General features: G+C 53.8%; 2 non-coding genes across 2 annotated transcripts; one reads left to right on the top strand and one right to left on the bottom strand.

Annotated features, from left to right (window-relative positions):
* Positions 1-4545: 4545 nt before the first annotated feature.
* On the bottom strand, positions 4546-4661 carry LOC142000115 (U5 spliceosomal RNA). Its single transcript, XR_012642162.1, has one exon. It is a non-coding gene; the product is annotated as a U5 spliceosomal RNA (small nuclear RNA).
* A 1197-nt stretch (positions 4662-5858) lies between these two features.
* Positions 5859-6022, top strand: LOC142000121 (U1 spliceosomal RNA). Its single transcript, XR_012642168.1, has one exon. It is a non-coding gene; the product is annotated as a U1 spliceosomal RNA (small nuclear RNA).
* Positions 6023-11665: the final 5643 nt, after the last annotated feature.

Genomic DNA, 11665 nt, shown 5'->3' with positions numbered 1-11665 from the left:
GTGGCCTTCCCCTCCCACTCGTCTCTCATCAGGTCCAGGGGGCCCCTCACCCTCCTTCCATATAACAGTTCGAAAGGCGAAAATCCGGTAGACTCCTGGGGCACCTCCCTGTACGCGAACAGCAGGTGAGGTAAGTACTTGTCCCAATCCTGCGGGTGCTGGTTCATAAAGGTTTTCAGCATCATCTTTAGCGTCCCGTTAAACCTCTCCACCAGCCCATTGGACTGGGGGTGATACGCTGAGGCCCAGTCATGCCGGACCCCACATTTCTCCCACAAGCACCGGAGCAGGGCCGACATGAAGTTGGAGCCTTGGTCTGTCAAAACTTCCCTGGGGAACCCCACTCGGCTGAAAATGGTCAGGAGCGCATCTGCCACGGTGTCTGCTTCAATGGAAGCTAAGGGCACTGCCTCGGGGTAGCGGGTGGCGAAATCTACCACCACCAGAATGTATTTCTTCCCCGACCGGGTCGTCTTGCTGAGAGGCCCCACGATGTCCATGGCCACCTTCTGGAAAGGCTCCTCTATGATGGGCAAAGGTCTCAACGCCGCTTTCCCCTTGTCCCGGGCCTTCCCCACCCTCTGACAGGGGTCTCAGGATCGGCAATACTGCCGGACGGTGGTAAAGACCCCGGGCCAGTAAAAGTTCTGTAGCAACCTCTGCCGGGTGCGCCGGATTCCCTGGTGCCCTGCGAGGGGGATGTCATGGGCCAGGGACAGGAGCTTGCGGCGGTACTTCTGGGGGACCACCAGCTGCCTCCTGATCCCACAGGACTCCCCTTCCCCTGGGGGAGCCCATTCTCGGTACAGGAACCCCTTCTCCCACAGGAACCTCTCCTGGCAGCCTCTCCGTATGGTCCGTCCCTCACTGAGGTCGGCCAGGTCCCTGAGCTTCTGCAAGGAGGGATCTTTCCTCAACTCGGCCTGGAACTCAGCGGCTGGGGAAGGGATGGGGCCCGGTTCCCCCTCCGTGGCCAGGTCTGAGGCCGCAGCCTCTCTGAGCCGTGCTCCTCGGCGCTCCCTCCCCACCCGAGTAGGGTCTCGCGCCTCCAGTGTGGTACCCTCCCCAGGGTCAGGTCGCAGTGCCCCTCGCCGGCTCTGGCTACGGGTCACAACCAGGGTGGTCTGGGGGTCGCTTGGCCAGTCCTCTAGGTCCCCCCCATCAAAACTTCAGTGGGCAAATGGTGGTGTACCCCCACATCCTTGGGGCCCTCCTTGGTCCCCCATTTCAGGTGTACCCTTGCCACGGGCACCTTAAATGGGGTCCCGCCCACCCCCATCGGGGTCAGGTAGGTGTTGGGCACCACCCGATCTGGGGCCACCACCTCGGGCCGGGCCAGCGTCACCTCCGCGCCCGTATCCCAGTATCCATTGACCTTCCTCCCATCCACCTCCAGGGGAACAAGGCACTCTCTCCGGAGGGACAGCCCCGCACCCACCCTGTAAACCGAGCACCCTGAGTCCAGAGCCTCCAGCCCTCTGGCGGGGCTGGCTGGGGGTACTCTTCCCTCCTGAGCAGGTGGCAAACTGGTAGCCCCCCTTTCCTGGGTCGCCTGCCCCTCGTCCAGCTAAGTCCCTACCCAGTTAACCCTGGGTAGGTTGGGTCTGCTCAGTTTGTCCCTGAGCCCGGGGCACTGGGCCCGTACGTGGCCTCTCTGGCCACAGTGATAGCAGCTCAGGTCACGTTGGTCCCCTCGAACGGGTCGGAGGGGCCCGACACCAGGCGTTCCCCTTTGGAGGGGGTTCTCCCTATTTCCCCGCTGGGAGGCCCCATGGTGACTCTCTCTCTGCATCGGGGGGGGCCTGTTCTTTTGGGACTCCTCCCGGCTACCCCCTGACCGGCTGTTCACAAACTCGTCGGCCAGCTGCCCTGCATGCTGGGGGTTCGCGAGCTTTTTGTCCACCAGCCACAGCCTCAGGTCGGAAGGGCACTGTTCATACAGGTGCTCCAGTACAAACAGGTCAAGCAGGTCCTCTTTAGTTTGGGCCCCCGCTGTCCACTTGCGGGCATATCCCTGCATCCTGTTGACCAGTTGTAGGTAGGTGACCTCAGGCGTTTTACGCTGACTCCGGAACCTTCTCCGGTACATCTCGGGGGTCAGCCCAAACTCACGGAGCAGGGCCTGTTTGAACAGTTCATAGTCCCCTGCCTCTGCCCCTGTCATCCGGCTGTAGACCTCCACGGCTTTGGGGTCCAGTAAGGGGGTGAGGAACTGGAGCCTGTCTGCAGGGTCAACCCTGTGCAGCTCGCAGGCATTCTCAAAGGCCGTCAGGAAGCTATCTATGTCCTCCCCCTCCTTCCGCTGGGCCAGGAAGCACTTATCAAAGCTCCTTGCAGTCTTGGGTCCCCCCTCACTCACCGCAGCCGGGGCCCCACTGCTCCTCAGCCTGGCCAGCTCCAGTTCATGCTGTCTTTGTTTCTCCTTCTCCTGCTGCTCATGTTGACGTTCCCTCTCCTTCTCCTGACGTTCCCTCTCCTTCTCCTGACGCTCCCTCTCCTTCTCCTCCTGCTCATGTTGACGTTGTTTCTCCTTCTCCTCCTGCTCATGTTGACGTTGTTTCTCCTCATGTTGACGTTGTTTTTCATGATCCTCCAGCTCCCTCATTTTCCTCTCCCTCTCCCATTCCAGCCGCATCCACTCCAGGGATGGGGAGCTCCGCTGGGAGGATCCCCTGCTGGCTGCTGGGGTCAGGGGGCCCTCGGTATTCGCTGGGCTTCCCACAACCCCTCCCCCAGGCATAGGTAGGAAGGGTCTCGGGGTGTCCTGGGCAGCAGTCTGACCCCTCCCAGCCTGGTCAGGCCCCAGGGCCCACGCTGCGTCCGCCGGGCGGCTTCCCTCAGGGACAGGGATCGGGTCATCCAAGCGATCCCTCTCCTCCAGCTGGGCAATCAGCTGTTCCTTGGTGGACCTCCCGACGCGCAGCCCCCTCTGCCGGCACAGCTCCACCAGGTCGCTCTTAAGGCGTTTAGCGTACATCTCCCGGCTGGCCACTCGCAGGCCGGGCAGCTGTCCACGGTTTCCAGGAAAAGCCCCTAGTGTGCCAGTCCTTCTTGAGGTCACCACCTCTTTGCCAGGGTCGAGCTGCAGACTCCTCCGCCCCTGGGACCGCTCGCTGCAATCCCCCGGGGGACCCTGTTACTGCAAAAGTCCTTCTCTCTGGTCACACACTCCCAGGGGTTAACCGCCCCCTGAAACCGTCTCTCTCTGAATCTTCAGCACGCCTGGTCCCCGTCAATCCCCCTTCGTTTTACTGTTCCCCAGTCACTTACTGCAGGAAGCGCCGTTCACGGGGTGCAGTAGATCCCACCGCTGCCACCAGTTGTCACGGAGTGTGGGGGAGTCCAGGCCCTGCACCCCTCTTCCTGGGATTCACTGAGACTCTCAGCCAGCCAGTAAAACAGAAGGTTTATTGGACAACAGGAACACAGTCCAAAACAGAGCTTGTGGGTGCACCCAGGACCCCTCAGTGAAGTCCTTCTGGGGGAGCAGGGAGCTTAGACCCCAGCCCTGGGGTTCCCTGAGTTCCTCCACCCAGCCCCAAACTGAAACTAAACCCACCGAGCAGGTTCCCTGCTGCAGCCTCCGTCCACATTCCTGGGCAGAGGTGTTACCTCCCCCTCCCCCTCCTGGCTCAGGTGACAGGCTCTCAGGTCTCCCGTCCCCAGGGCACATTCCCAGGTCAACACTCCCCCCTCCCTGCTGCGTCACATCGTCACAAAAACCACTATGAGAGAGGTCTATAAAACCATGAATGATGTGGCTAAAGTGAAGAGTGAAGTGTTATTTACCTTTTCTCACAATACAGTAAAGGTGGGCGGGACCCAGCTGACTAAATTAATGTGCAGAACTCCTTGCCATGGTATGTTGTGAGGGCAAAAAGTATAACTGGCTTCCACAGAGAATGAGATAAGTTAATTGAGACCAGATCCATCAAGAGTTATTAGTGAAGTTGGTCAGTGATGCAATCCCATGCTTGAGGCAAAATCCTACATCTCTGACAACACAAAGACCAGGAGTGGAAGGTAAGGGTGGATCACTCCAAATTGTCCTGTTCTGTACACTCCACTGGGCTAGATGGACCATTGGTCTGACCCACTCTGGTCTTCTTACAGGAAATCATGAGGGTGAAAGAATTAATTGCTAATGAGCTCTGCTACATAAAGTCATCTAGAATAACTAGATAGGCCAGTATGAATATCCTTTTTGTATCATTAAACATTAACACACAAAATATGGGGATTAGTTATTCTAGCTCCTTTGTTTGGGAATGAACTCAAGCACAAAAAAAATGAAATTTGAAAACATATCTGAAATATATTTTCTACATTATGCAAGCCTTGCCTTAGCAAATCACTAATACCAAAAACGTAAGAAGTGAAACAAAATAGACTCATCCTGAAAACACCCGCGGTGACATATTTAGCTCTAAGTATATTATAACTGGTATTTTTCAAAATTTATTTCTATGTTATAACTTTTAAGGGTCAAGAAAAACTCAACTCACTAAGTTGAACAACAATTCTGTTTTTTGTACCACATAAAACAGCCTCACTTAAGTGAAGCCTCAAAAAATTGGGTAGAAACTCGTGAACGTTTCTCTCCACGGAAATCTTTAGTAAAAGGCGAAAGATTTATACGATTTGAAGAGAAACCAGAGTATAAACGAAGTGGTGCAGAGGCGCTACCAGGGCAACAGCGTGTTCTTCTTACCTCACGGTGACTACACTGACAGCCCGCTAAACCTCTCGCTTTCAGAGGACATGTAATTGAACCGATTCAAGTGCCGAGTTTGATCATCGGAACCGTGGTTATTGGGAGCAAAGCGAGCCCCTTGACCAGGGACTCGCTTCACTGCGCGCAATGCACTGTGGGTATGCAAATGAGATTCTCTGGCCCCTCTCCACGCTCCGGGCTGCCCCTGCTCGTTTCCGGGCCGGGCGGACGTGGGCGTGGGGGTGGGGGTGGGGATGCCGGCCCGGCAGGGGGGAGCTGCTCTCCCCTGACAGTCCCGCTGGCGCGCAGGCGCACGGAGGACTCAGCCGGCCGGGCAGCCAGAGGGCAAAGGGCCCCCCGCTGAGTTAGGAGCTAAACCCCGGAGCACGCGCATGCGCCCTGCAAAGTGCGTGGGGCCGGGTCTCAGCGGAGGGTCTCGGCGCGGCGGGGGCGGCCCGGCCTGGTCCCCGGCCTCGGCGGCGCCGCTGCGGAGTAGCTCCCCGCGGCTCCCGGGGCTGGCTGCGCTGCCGCTCCCCGGGACACAGGCCGAGCGGGGAGCAGGCGGGGGGGGGTCACTGGGGTATCGCACCCGCCTGGGGGGGCGGGAAGCGAAACGCAGCGTCTCCCCCCCGCAGAGGCGGGGCCGCGATCCCGGCTGTTCCTGGGTCTCTCCGGGAGCCTGGACCCCGGGCCGGGCCGGCTACGGCTCCAGCGCAGCCGGACACTGGCGCGTTACTGAGCTCGGCGGCAGCTCTGCCCGCCCGCCGGGGGGAGCGGGCCCCGGCTGGGACCGGGGGGGCCCTTCAGCGAGGCCACCTGGTGGGGGAGGGGCGGCCGTGGGGCTCTGAGCGCTGAAGAGCCGGCAGGGGGAGGGGCCCGATTGGAGGGGCGGAGCCGCGTGAGCACGTATGCAGATATGTGTGAGCAGAGCATTGTGGGAGCCGGAGCACGCTGCCCAGCAGGGCCCGAATTTGGCACCTGGGGGTTGGTGTGGAGAAGGGTGGGGCCCCGGGGCCACCTCGGGGCAGCTCTCGGCAGTGGGGGCTGGTGTGGGCGGGGCCGGCGGGTGGGGCGCAGCGGGACCCACCGTGGCTTGAGAGTGTGGGGTGAGAGAGGGCGGGCGGCGGCTGGGAACGAGCAACTCATACTTACCTGGCAGGGGAGATACCATGATCACGAAGGTGGTTTTCCCAGGGTGAGGCTCATCCATTGCACTGCGGGTGTGCTGACCCCTGCGATTTCCCCAAATGCGGGAAACTCGACTGCATAATTTGTGGTAGTGGGGGACTGCGTTCGCGCTCTCCCCTGGCGCTCGGTCAAAGAAAGACAGCAAATGAAACTTTCAGCGGTGGAGGTTTGGAGCGGTCTCTTGGTGGCAGAGGCTCTGTTCTTCTGTGTTATTGAGCGTTTTCCCCACGCTGTGTGACTGCTCTGTTCTGTAGGTGGCTCTAGGATGGTTGGGCGCTGGGGCAGCTGCTTGGCTGCTTTGTTCTCTCTGTCGCTGTCTGTAAGTAGCTACTGGTGCGTTTGCGAGTCCCGCTGGTGTTGAGTCTCACAAAAGAAAGCAAAGCTCAGAAACTTTGGCTTACCGGGTAACTCTTTGCTTATCGTGATTATGTTCCTGGAAAATGCTACTTTAGGCAAAATGATGTTAAGGGAGTCTAATTTCCTTAGAGAATTAATGTGGGTGGGGGTTAGGTTCCAGGGGAATTTTTTTTTTGCTAGACAAAAGACTCTATTTTATATATATATACACATATACACAGTATAAGTTTTAAATAAAAATGTAATACTGTACACAGCAATGATGATTGTGAAGCTTGGTTGAGGTGGTGAAGTCAGAGAGTGGGCTATTTCCCAGGGAATGCCTTGCTGCCAAATGATGAAATTAGCACTCGGCTGAGCCCTCAAGGATTAACCCATTGTTGTTAATGTAGCCTCACACTCTACAAGTCAGCAAAAATGGAGGGAGGGGAGACAGCAAGGCAAAGAGGGGGACAGAGACACACACAGTGTGTGTGTGAGACAGATGTGCATTGCCCCTTTAAGTACGCTGACCGCACTCTAAGTACATTGCCATTTTAAGTAGATCAGCAAGTTGAGACAGCAGCTGCTACCAGCAAGCTCCCTCCATCCTGTCGTGTCCCCACCCTGCTCTGTGGAGCTGGGGGTACAAGAGCTGGGGGAGGGGGACACCCTGACATTAGCACCCCTCTTCCCCCCCCCCCCCCCCCCCCCGCACAGCAAGCAGGAGGCTCCCAGGACTTGGGAGCAGCTCCAAGGCAGAGGGCAGGAGCAGCACACGGCAGTGGGGGGAGGGACAGCTGAACTGCCTGCAATTGTTAGCCTGCTGGGCAGCTGCTGCACGGGGAACTTAGGGGAGTGGGGAGCTGATTGGGGGGCTGTCGGTCCACCCTGGTTCCCAGCCCCCACCAGCTCACTCCAAAGGGCGGCTCTTCTGCAAGCAGTGGACAAAGCAGGCGGCTGCCAAATGACATTATAAGGGAGCATTGTGTAACTTTAAACAAGCATGTTCCCTAATTGATCAGCAACGTAACAATGGACCCATGTTAAGTGAGGAGTTACTGTAACACTCTGTGCTTTCTGCTGCTCTGTTAATCGGAGATCAGGCTGCTGGCTTCTTTGTTGCTTTTCTGTCCTTCCCTGGGCTTTTGGATTGGCCTGCTCTCTAAGTCTGCCTTTGGGGGGCTTGGACCAGTGCCTTCTTTTGCCCTAAGGGGAGCTGCCTGGCTGCTCTGCCTCTTTTCCTGCTTGCCGCTTTTTGCCTGTCCCTCCTTCTTGGCTCTTCCTCCTCTGGCAGGAGGATGGCCTGTCAAAAACACTGTCTCACCTGATCCCCTCGTCCAACATGCAGGCTCACTCCCTGTCCTGGGGCCGCTTTGGCTTTTGCTGTCTGTTCTTTCTCTTGGTGGCAACCCTGTCTGTGCTACGGAGACTAGGCTGGCACAGCCCCATAGTGGAGGAGGTATTTCCGTTGCTGTAGGTCCACCGCTTCCCTGAATGCCCTTAGCTATGCTGGGGCTTAGGTCGGCGTAGCTGTGTCACCCAGGAGTGGGTTTTCCTTTTACACATCCCTGATGGATGGAGCTATTTTGACTTAACTGTTCAGCACGCACCAACCTTCAGGCCTGGTCTGCACGGGGAACATAAGTCGGCACTGCTACATCAGTCCAGGTAGTGGACAGAACAATTCTTCCATCATCCTCGCTCCTGCCTTTTGGGGAGGTGGATGGCCTATGCCAACAAGAGAAATCCTCTCCAGGACCCTTCTCCAGGAACAGTGCCCTTCCATTTGGGGAGACTACGCTGGTTAAAAAAAGAGAAATAGTTTAACTGCGCTTCTCTGTGACAATGTTGACTTTGTATTGCTTCCTTTGTGTCTCCTTATAGGAGTTGTGTTCTGAAATCTTCAGGATTTTACTTCATTTATGATTAAATCTTGCTGTAACTTTATTCTAATTTGGAATGAGTAACTAGACATGAGCTTTTTTTTGTGTTATTGGCAGATTGTTTAAAAAGCTGGGATTCCACTTTCTGCTGCCTTTCAATTTAATTTCCTCTAAAAGCCCACTGAAAACCTCCACTTCCCACATAACTATCTCAAACATACAGTCCTCAGGTATACATAAGATACTTACAGTTTAACTCAATACCAGTCCAGTTCCTTGCTGTTTCCTGTCTAACCACTGCACACATATGGTATACCCTCCCTACCCTGAGCTGATTCCTGACTTTTGCACTCAGTACAAGAAAACAATAATTGAGAGGTAAGCTGTACAGGGAACTCTTCCTCAACTTGCACTCCACTCCCCAAGGGCCTTTCGGGGTCTTCTATGGACTTCAGGTTTCATTTGATTTCCGAGGTTTATGGTCTGATTAATTAGCCATCTCTCCTAATGCAGGGATCCCACATGTCAGACAAAAGACTGAGTGCCCAAAAGAGCTAAGAAACAGAACTAAAGGTGAGCACTACTCATTACATTTACATGGGCATCCAGAATCTGACTGTGCCCTGGCAAGTTCAACGCTGCCGAAAGAAATCAGAAAATAAGGAGCTCACCAGGTCCCCCTGCTAGCACCCAAATCTGGTGTCTAGTCAATCTGCTGGGAAATAAGGAAAAGGAAATGAATAAAAAAGTCAGGAAATAACAAGGAAATGAAGAGGTTTGTCGAATGGGTTTCTGTCCGATTTACCATCTTCCTAGCTACCAAAGTTAAAGACCGAAAGTCACCCTATCGGCATCAGTACAGATTGTTAGATGGAAATTAAAAGGAGCTGCTGTCACAAGTGTTAAGTGCCTGCAAGGGGCATGCAGACCGTTTAAAACCACCACAGTTAGAGGCTCAGATGAAATGTGTGCCCTGAATCAGAAACAACAGTAGGAGGACCAGAAGAATGCCACCCTAGGTAAACAGCAGAATAACGGAGGCTGTTAGAGGCAAAAAGTCATCCTTCAAAATTTGGAAATCAAATCCTAGTGAGGATAATAGGAAGGTGCATGGACTCTGGCCAGTTAAGTGTCAAAGTCTAACAAGTCAGGCCAAGAAAGAATCTGAGAAGCAACGTGCTAAAGACACAAAAGCGAACTACAAAAATGTTTTTAAGTACATGAGAAGCAGGCAGCCTGCCAGAGAGGCGGTAGGGCCACAAGCTGCCAAAGGACACTCTAGGAAGACAAGGCCATTGCAGAGAAGCTCCATGAATTCTTTGCAGCGGTCTTCACTGCAGAGGACGGGAGGGAGAGTCCCACTTTGGAGCTCTCCTTATTGGGTGACAGATGTGAAGTACCATCCCAGTACAAGAGGTTTTAGAACAAATTGTTATATTAAACAGGAAGAAGTCACCAGGACCAGATGGCTTCGAACCACGAGTTGTGATGGAACTCCGATATGAAATTGCAGTACTTCTAGCTGCGTACGCAAGCTACCACTGAAGCAAGCCTCTGTTGCAGACGACTGGCAGGTAGCTAATGTAAACCCAATTTTTAAAATGGGCTCCAGGGGCAACCCTGGCAATTGCAGGCCAGTGAGACTAACTTCAGTAACGGGCAAACTGGTAGAATGATCAGGCACGCAGATAAACAGGATGTATTGGAAAAGAGTGAACACAGCTTTTGGAAAGGGAACTCGTACCTCACCAATCTTCTAGAATTCTCTGAGGATCTCAACAAGCATGTGGATAAAGATGAGTCAGTCGATATAGCGAACTGGGATTTTCAGAAAGCCTTTGACAGGGTCTCTCACCAAAGGCTCTAAAGAAAACTAAGTGGTTATGGGATAAGAACATAAGAACGGCCATACTGGGTCAGAGCAAAAGTCCATCTAGCCCAGTAGCCTGTCTTCTGACAGTGGCCAATGCCAGGTGCCCCAGAGGGAATGAACAAAACAGGTAATCATCAAGTAATCCATCCCCTGTTGCTCATACCCAGCTTCTGGCAAACAGAGGCAAGGGACACCATTCCTGCCCATCCTGGCTAATAGGTCCATTAATGACTATTCTCCATGAATTTATCTAGTTATTTTTTGAACCCTGTTATAATCTTGGCCTTCACAACATCCTCTGGCAAAGAGTTCCACAGGTTGACTGTGTGCTGTGTGAAGAAATGCTTCCTTTTGTTTGTTTTTAACCTGCTGCCTATGAATAAGTTGAACAGTACTGGTCCCAGTACAGACCCCGGGGGGACACTTGAGGATAAGAGGGAAAATCCTCTTCTGACACTGGCAGACCAGATGCCAACTCATGCCAAGGCCCCTAGGCTTTACTGAAAAGTGACAAACACATGGCTAGAAACTAGTCTTGCTCACCTGTTTGTTTTGTTGTTAAAACAGGCATTGGATTTATAAAAATGTGTTTTGTGTTTAGACTTTATGAAAAGCTTGTGAGTTGCTGCATGCACTATTCTCACCTATAATATCTGTATCCAGTGTTATAAGGCACTAAAACTATAAACCCCCATGCCGCCACCAGTCAGGAGAGAAGCATTACCAAGAGTGAAATGCTAGTTTACCAGAAGAGGAGTCATCTCCTTTCAAACAAGAGACAGCGCTGGGACATCAGACAAGCCACTGTGGATCATCCATGGACAAAAGACTTGGTTGATTGCTCCTCCTCACCCACCCGCCCATACCCACGAGGAGGCGGAGACCTGCACAAACACTTGCCCCATCAGCTTGAGCTCTGGGGGAATGGAATAAAAATCCCTGTCAAGAAGAAACTGTTGTCCCTATGCTGCTTGGACTTCTGGGAGAGGGCACGCCTTCTAAGCGTCAGCAAGGGATCCCGGCGGTCTGGCTAGGGTTAGCCCTCAGGGACACACTGGGCTTGCGTGTTACAGCAGCTTCTACTACTCTTCGAAACCTCCGACTGTAACTCCTTTGTGTGTATGTTTCCCTGCTTTAACCTGGTAAATAAGTTGTTTGTTTCTTTTCCTAGTTAGTAAGGATTTAGCTAGTTTATTATAGGATTGGCCACAAACGTTGTCTTCGGTTTGAGAACTGAGGTGCAATTGACCTGGCTCAGTGACTGGTCTGAGTGACTGGAATATTGTTATGGTTTTTGGTGCAAGGAACCATTTCTCACAAAGGCAGGCTCACCTGGGTGGCAAGATAGATGCAGGGTGCCCAAGGGGCTGTCTGTGACTCCATGTTAAGGCTGCTCTAGTGCCTGAGGAGTTCACATTTGATACTTGGTTGGTGAAATCGAAGTGTGGAACACACAACCGTGAGGAGCCCCGCTGTCTGCCAGCCCCGGGCATCCGGGGCTCCTGCTCTCCGGGGCTCTGGCTGCACTAGAAAGGTAAGTTTCTAGCTTGCCTGGTTCAGAAACCAGAAGAGAAATAAAGAGAACCCACATTACATTTTTAAAAAAAGAATCCTCATGACTTTTAAGCCAATCTTGTGATTTTGGGGAGTCTGATTTGTGATTTTCCA

This window comes from Natator depressus, chromosome 16, assembly GCF_965152275.1.
Source record: "Natator depressus isolate rNatDep1 chromosome 16, rNatDep2.hap1, whole genome shotgun sequence".
In the NCBI taxonomy this organism is placed as follows: Eukaryota; Metazoa; Chordata; order Testudines; family Cheloniidae; genus Natator; species Natator depressus.
Note: the sequence above shows the minus strand (reverse complement) of the source record. Positions and strands in the feature narration are given on the sequence as shown.